The sequence below is a fragment of the Dendrobates tinctorius genome, unplaced genomic scaffold, assembly GCF_039654945.1.
Source record: "Dendrobates tinctorius isolate UK_male_01 unplaced genomic scaffold, ASM3965494v1 ptg000135l, whole genome shotgun sequence".
Classification (NCBI taxonomy): Eukaryota; Metazoa; Chordata; class Amphibia; order Anura; family Dendrobatidae; genus Dendrobates; species Dendrobates tinctorius.
Window position 1 is genome coordinate 14,884,714 of NW_027361803.1, and position 7,835 is coordinate 14,892,548.

Below are 7,835 nucleotides of genomic sequence, written 5' to 3' on the forward strand. Positions count from 1 at the left end.
CCTCATACATATGTTGGATTGGAACCTTGGACCCCAATGCTGCATTAGAATTTTCTTATCAAATTTCAGAGTGGACCAGCAGGACCATATTGTGGTTTTCTCCGCAAATTATATACATCTCAACAAATCTTGTGTGAACGCTGCCCCTCAGCTTTTGCACAAGCGGGGTCCTTTGATATCCACTCGTCTTTGCCTTCGCATCCCTCAATAAAAAGGTCAACAGAGAACGGGTTAACCAACCACTTGAGGAAAACCTTTGCTAAACGGCTGCTGGTTTCAAGAAGATTAACAGCGAAGATTTTACTGTAAATTGTTTAGAAAATGAGTCACCACAGAAAAAACCCCTAAGCCTAAATGTTCTGCATAATGGCCTCCTCCTGCGATGTGCTGTACGTGGGGCCATATTTACAGTCCTTTCTTCCTGGGACACCGAGACCAGACTCAATTAACCCTTTTTTTATTGACTATTTTATTTTTTGCATTTCTCCCCCATCGTCCAATAGCCAAAACTTGTAAGACTCGTAACTTTTTTATTTTTCCATTCATGATTTTTGCAGGTACCATTTTGGAGAATATACGTCATTTTATATATTTTTTAAATTTTTATCAAGACTGGCATTTTCGTTTTGCTTTTTCCTTTGACGTTCACACTACAGGATAAACTATTTTATATTTCGAAAGATTGTATTTTTACATATGTGCGATAACAAATAGGCTTTTTTTTATAGAAGTGACCCAGATCTGTGTTCCACATGCGCAGTAACATTGGTCGGCTGGAAGTGGCATCTTTAAGCTCAACTTCATTCCCTCGACGGCTTTGATCATTCGGACAGGATCCTGGAAACAACGGCGTCCATATTTTATAGATTCTGTGCCTGGATGTTTTCGATTTACCTTTCCCTTTCTATAACATCTTGTTCTGTGGAAACTTCTAAAGACTCATTCTCCATACGGTTGTATTGGGGACGTCATCGATGTAACGTCTTCATAGGAATCTGATAGGAATTATAAAAAAAAAAAACAGAAACAGACATTTCACATATGCATCATTGTATTACGGAATTATCGTGATGGCTATATCTGAAGGTTTGTTTGTTTTGACCCTGAAATTGCAAGGAGGCTCCCTACAGTAATAGGCAAAATTGGAGGAAACTCTTCCCCCAATTAATTAACCCTAAGGATATGACAATGGCGGCGGGGGAGAAGTGTATGAGCCAGTCCTGAGTCTTATAAAGTCCCTCAGCGCTGTACTGTGATAGTGATTGCAGTGGGGCATTATGTTCTGTGCATGGGTGGACACAAACAGAAGAGGCCCCTTTGCAGTCCAATAGCTCATCACGAGATATGGAGGTGGTAGTGGGGTTATGGGGGGTGGTAGTGGAGTTATGGGGGGTGGTAGTGGAGTTATGGGGGGTGGTAGTGGGGTTATGGGGGATGGTAGTGGAGTTATGGGGGGTGGTAGTGGAGTTATCGGGGGTGGTAGTGGAGTTATGCGGGGTGATAGTGGAGTTATGGGGGGTGGTAGTGGGGTTATCGGGGGTGGTAGTGGAGTTATGCGGGGTGATAGTGGAGTTATGGGGGGTGGTAGTGGGGTTATGGGGGGTGGTAGTGGAGTAATCAAAATGCTTGTGAATTTTTCATGCACAGGGTATAATACATCCTAGTTCATTATTATCAAAAAAAAAATAAAATAAAAGTAAAACTTAAAAAAAATAGTAAAGCAAATAGTAAAAAAATAAATAAAATGTATTGAGTCCTCCTTACTACATTTGTTTAACTCTGCTGTTGTACCATTCCCCAGTTGCTAAAATTCGAGTGAATAGCCAACTCTCTGTTACAGAGGGCCACTAGACAGGGATGCCCTTTGTCGCCCTTTTTCTTTGCCCCAGCCATTGAATCCTTGGCGGGTCGCCTAAGATAGAGAATTTTACTGGGCTTAAATGTGTAGAAATAGAGGAGCGAGTGAGTCTCTATGCCGATGACTTGCTGCTTTTTATTTATAACGGAACATCCTCAATCAGTCCAATAATATATGGCGGAAACAGCATGCCAATGTGATAAGGATGAGGGTGGACCGGCCAGTCCTGATTCAGGGCTGTATTTTACTGCATCCCAATTACAACACCTCCATGGATGGGGAAGTAGAGTTGACATGGGCAAGTTGGGTGCCCTTATTTTACAGAATAAGAAATGGGCCTCACCCCTCTGCTGATACTGTTTTGCGTACATTGTATCAGCTTGAGCGCTCCACTTTATCTTCAGATCTCCATCTCTTCCCGGAATTTACCGATGTCTCCTGATAAGATTTTGCCTCCTTTTCCCGCTCTTTACATCACACTTTTTCCAGTAGATCCCACATCCGTGTTGCACAAACATACAACGTAAACTTAAAGATAAGGATTGTACTCGTTCTCACCTCCTGCTAAAGAAAATGTCCTACTTTTAAAGGGTGATCTCAAACCTATGTCCACCTCTCAGCTCTTCTGAAAATCCCAGCTCATACATTCTGGTGGGGATCTCATGATCTAGACCCTTCCGATCAAATGTATTTTCCACTTTAAAGATAGTGGAGACCAAGTGCTCTTATATACCTAAAATGAAAATACAGCCTTCCCCGGTTTTAGCACTGGTTTCCCGCCACTGCTCAGGTCTTGTTTAGTCTCCGGAGATGTCACTTTTAATTCTCATCAATATAAAAAGGACAATTAGATACCAAACGTGCAGGCACACACCATCACCAAAAGCAGAAAAACAACAGGGAGGTGCCTCTCCCTGTTACTCACTGAGCCACCCTACCTGCCAGCGGAGGTTGGCACCCTATAGACCTGCACATTGGCGCCCCCGCACGTCCACGGCTCACCCTACTAAACCCTAAATAGGGAGAGGGAACTTAGAAAGTAAGTAGGAATATAGAAAATATATATTAGGGATATGTGTTGGTTAGCTTAAAGCAAAATAGAGCAAATGATCTCAAGAAAATATTCTTACTAGCAGGGTATAGCAGAAAATATATATGATTAGGGTCTATCCCTGATTTATTAATTGCCTACCCAACTGCGGGGGTTGGCACCCTAAATATATACGAGATTGGCGCCCCCGCTCCTCGGCGGATGTCCCTGCTGACCCTCCCTATCTTGTTAAATGATAGAGAAGGGATCGAAAGTGATCAGTGCTTAAGATCTGCATATAATTAGTACCCTTATAATCAGAGTTGGACTGGCCCACCAGAGAACCGGAGAATCCTCCGGTGGGCCCTAGTTTCTTGATCAGGAGAGTTCATAGTGCAAACCTTGAGTGGGGGATAAAGGTGGGCCCTCAGAATCAAATCCTCTGGTAGGCCCAATGTTCTTCAGTCTGACACTGCTTATAATGGCTCGGTTATGAATATAAAAAGGCATATAAATTAATACTCCAAATTTTGGGATTAAGTAGGTTACTAATGGACAAGGAGACAGAACGATTATAGATAGAAATAGGGTAGTTATAAATAAATAGATCCAATAAGCGCATATATAGAGTGTCCAAATAATTGATAATAGCGATTATCACCCAGTCTAGCAATCAACTACAATCTGAACGTTGATAAATAAATAGACGCCCATTGACAAAAGGCCCCATTCATTCCTATTATTCAGATATTATGACGGCAGTCAAAGGGGAAAAAATGGTAGAATAGTCCTTAGTTGAAAAAACATTGCCAAACCTATATCTGGACTGATAATTAATATTCATAAATGCTGGTCTGATATATTTTATTTCGACCTACATAAAGTACCGTGATGATATTCATTTAATGGATCCAAACCCATAAACAATATTCACTAGTCCGTTACTATAACATGTCTCAGGGCCCAGAGTTATGCCCGCTGTGTGAATCCACAAGAATCAGTAATGGAAGAACTTTGGAACAATCCCAGATGAACAATATTTACCCAATATATCTCTTATCATTTGGCCATTGGGCCACTTTTAGAACATGAACACAACTATGAGCTAAATAGTCCATCATACTCCTAATGAACCTCGGAAGAGGAGGAACGCGTTGAGTTGGTTAATTTGGGGGTTAATTTACTTGAACAAGTGGTTACTGAGTATTGTCCATCTGGTGTGTGATTTACCATGAGGGGTAAATATTGTTCATCTGGGATTGGGAGAGGAATATGGAGCCAGGCCACCCTGGGTGTATGACATCTATCCCACCAACGGCATACATGCTGTCACTGCCACAGGGGTCATAGTCATGGCCCCGGAGCATTAGCTCATATCCACGTGTCCAGAGTTGCGATGGTATTAGAGGCAGTGCCACATCCCGAGCAGGCATGAGGGTAAAAAGGCACAGGAGGAAAGAAGAGAGAGTCCACACGTTCCCTAGATGGAAGGAAGAAGGCACCCCCTCAGAGTAAGTGAACAACGTTTAAAGGAGTCAGAAGCTGGAAGAGTCCACGTTATGCACGTTGGACCCTAATAACCGGAACAGTTTGAAGTTCCTAAGGACTGATGGAGGGACAACTGACTGTGCCCTTGAGGTTTGGGCTGTTTGCAAAGAAACAGACTTTGACAATTTTGTTCCAAGGACTAATCAGCAGAGCCGCGTGACGTGGGTATCTGTAATGCCTGTTGCAGCACAGTAGTACACATCCTCCACCAGGGATGCGGGTGAAGGAAAAACAGGTACACTCACAGTGAAACCACAGAGCAGCAGGCAGGAGCCACTAGGTGGCGGAAGAGTAGTCAGAAAAGCCGGGTCAGCAACAGAGAGGGAACGAAGTACCAGAGATCACAGCAATACACATGGTCAGAAACAAGCCAGAGAATCAGCAACGGTCAGAAGCAGATAAGAAAGACAGAAGCAAAACAGGATGCAAGCCAAGTCAATACCAGGGAGCCAGGACAGGAATAGGTGAAAACAGAGACACGGGATCAGATGGCAAACGTAGCAGGACCAATCAAAGTCAGCTACAGCAACCCTAGACAGGAACTATAACCGACATCGCCTGCAGGAAGCAGCAGCGATAAATAGCAAACCTGAACCCAAACTGAGACTGAGAAAGGTTAACCCCTACATTACCAGATCGGGAAAACGGGACTCCAACTCCGGTCTGGATCAGGACAGTATCTCTGACGTAAGTGGAGACCGAGGCAGTGGATAGCGAGATCCGGAGTAGAGAAAAGAAAGGTGCTAGAAAGAGAGAGTGCTACACCGGAGATGGGTCCTAAGACAGGATGCCTAGCAGTACGGCCCAAAGTTCACCAGACAAGAGAGGTAACTGGCCAGGATGGAACGGAGACAGTGAGACGGAGAGAGTGCAAGCAAAGAAGCTTATAAACAGCCATAGTGGCAAACTGGTTCTCCTATGGGAAAAGGAGACGTTGAACCGCGGGTTGAGGACAGGACTCTCACTTACTGGACTGTAGTACTGTGTTGGGTTGTGGTGAAGGCAGAGGAACTTGGGGACAGAAATAAGTAAGCCTGGAAGAGGTAGAGAGACCGTGTGTGAAGATGCTCCATGTTGTAGAGGAAACATTCGTGAAGATATGCTCCCGCTCTCTATTGTACATTGTTCCCACCAAGTTGCTGTTCCGTAAAAGACTTTATATTTGGTTGGTGGTCTCTCTCATTGAACTGTACACCATCTGGCCAGCTGAAGTCACCTGGATCATGCGCCTGCAAAGACATAGCGCCCCCGTAGCCAAAGCCCAGACACTCAGCCAGGACCCCCATCTTCATGTAGCATCATGGAGCACGTAAGTCGAGTACCTTGCAAACAGCTACCGCCCCGCGCCACGTTACATATATAAAGGAGTTTGGTGTCCACTTTTCGTAAAGTAGAAGACCCCTTTAAAAGGTTATAATATTTATTTTAAAAAGACTCATCAAAAGTTTACTTACACGGAGATCATCTGGTTATATCATTTGGGCATCGTATGGCAGAAGCTGTTGCGGATTTCAGCATTCAGCAGAAACATTCAGCAGACAGATGTTGGGGGAGTATGAACTGTTTCACTTGGGACACACAGGATCCGTTCTCTGCTTCATCACAATATGGAGGATTACAGGAACAATGGACACAAACAACACTAAGAAGTCATACAGTATGGCACAAATAAACTCTAACAACAAAGCGCCATCTGCTCAACAGAGTCTCTCCGCAGCTTACGCCTGCAGCTGTTGTCTACTCCCAACATATCCAACTTTTAAAAATGATGGTCCATAGCATTGGTTACCGCTGCGGTCAGTGATTGGTTGCAGCTATCACATGCTCGTTTAGACTGAAAATTAGATTGACAGGGATATTGGATTTGGAAGATCCCTATGGAGTATTAGGTTATTTAGTATTTTACATCAGGAGGAACAATTTTTGGGGGGGCTAGACCTGGAGAGGTAAGTCCTTAGGAGATTTTTCTCGCCTTCTGAGAAACTTGGGAAGTCTCTGTTTTTTTATAGGAGCCACCTGATATCTGGCATGTTACCAACCCAGTTCACCAGATATATGGCTGCTAAACACATGGCGCTCGCCGTTCTCTGGAAGTCCCATAGACAATGAATGGAGTGGTGGCTATCAATTCTAATGGAGCATGTCAGAGCCCCGTTCTCCGTATCTCTGGCGGTCCTGGCAATCAGCAAGTTAATATCACCTATTTCAGTTGTTCGGATTACGAACTAACTACGTTTTTTTTTTGTATATTTTTCTACTTTTGCTGAGTGCAGTAAATGTCACTGACAGCGCTCAGATCTCCCCCCACCGGATATTAAACTCCCATGTCATTTATGATGTGCGGACTCGGAGCGCTGCTGATCTATTTATGGCACCTGACACTTTAATGCAGCAATTGTGTAACGACAAATCTAAAAGCAAAACGCTGTCCTGGGTATCGTCACTTCTAAAAATAAGGTGAAGAAGATACAAGACTGACAGTCACATTCCTAAAAACTACAGCAGCAGGTAAAATAATAAAGTGCAATGCTCTATCTCTATAATATCTGTCTATTTTCTAATATCTATCATCTATCTATTATCTAATATATATCTATTATCTGTCATCTATCTATTATCTATCATCTATCTATTATCTGTCATCTATCTATTATCTATCATCTATCTATCATCTATTATCTGTCATCTATCTATTATCTATCATCTATCTATTATCTATTGTGATGGTGTGATAGGCTATGTGGATATCATTTTGTGTATATTTCTATTTCACTGATTTTCATATGTTTTTCGTGTTGCCTTGTATATCTGCAGCCTGACTTGTATCTATGTCTCTTAATGACCCCCTCTAGTTCCTTAATCCCCCAGGCACCTTTGTCAGGTCTGGGAGGCCTGAAAACCACCCCAACCCATCTGACTACTCCTGGACATAGGGAGGGGGCTGGAAAGGACAGGAGGGGGGAAGTCAGTTCCTGTGTGGAGAGCATCGTGTGAATACAGCACGCCAGAGAGAAAGGGAAGCGTATGGCCTTTTCATCCTCTGGCTGCTGAATTTTTGGACTCTCATCTCCTTGGACATTTTATCCTGTTACTGAACTGCATACGTGTTCTGGACTATTGTATCCTCAGTGTGGTGGATTGTTTAAGGACCTTTTAGTTTTGCCTATAATAAAGGTCTTGGGATTGTTCACACTTCCCTCGCTCTGTTGATTGTGTGATACCGGAGAAGGACCCCGTGACCTCTATCCATCATCTATCTATTATCTATCGATTATCTATCTGTAATATCAATGGCTACCTTGGTAGTTCATGGCTGCTGGATCTGAACCCCATAAACCTGCTACCTTATGTTGTCCCAGGATCGTTTTTTGATTACCCAGCCTGGACTGATGTAATCAT

General features: G+C 43.3%; 1 long non-coding RNA gene across 1 annotated transcript; it reads left to right on the forward strand.

Moving 5' to 3' along the window:
* Positions 1-3,275: 3,275 nt before the first annotated feature.
* Positions 3,276-7,631, forward strand: LOC141048442 (uncharacterized). The gene is made up of 2 exons (XR_012220064.1): positions 3,276-6,944; positions 7,289-7,631. It is a non-coding gene; the product is annotated as an uncharacterized lncRNA (long non-coding RNA).
* Positions 7,632-7,835: the final 204 nt, after the last annotated feature.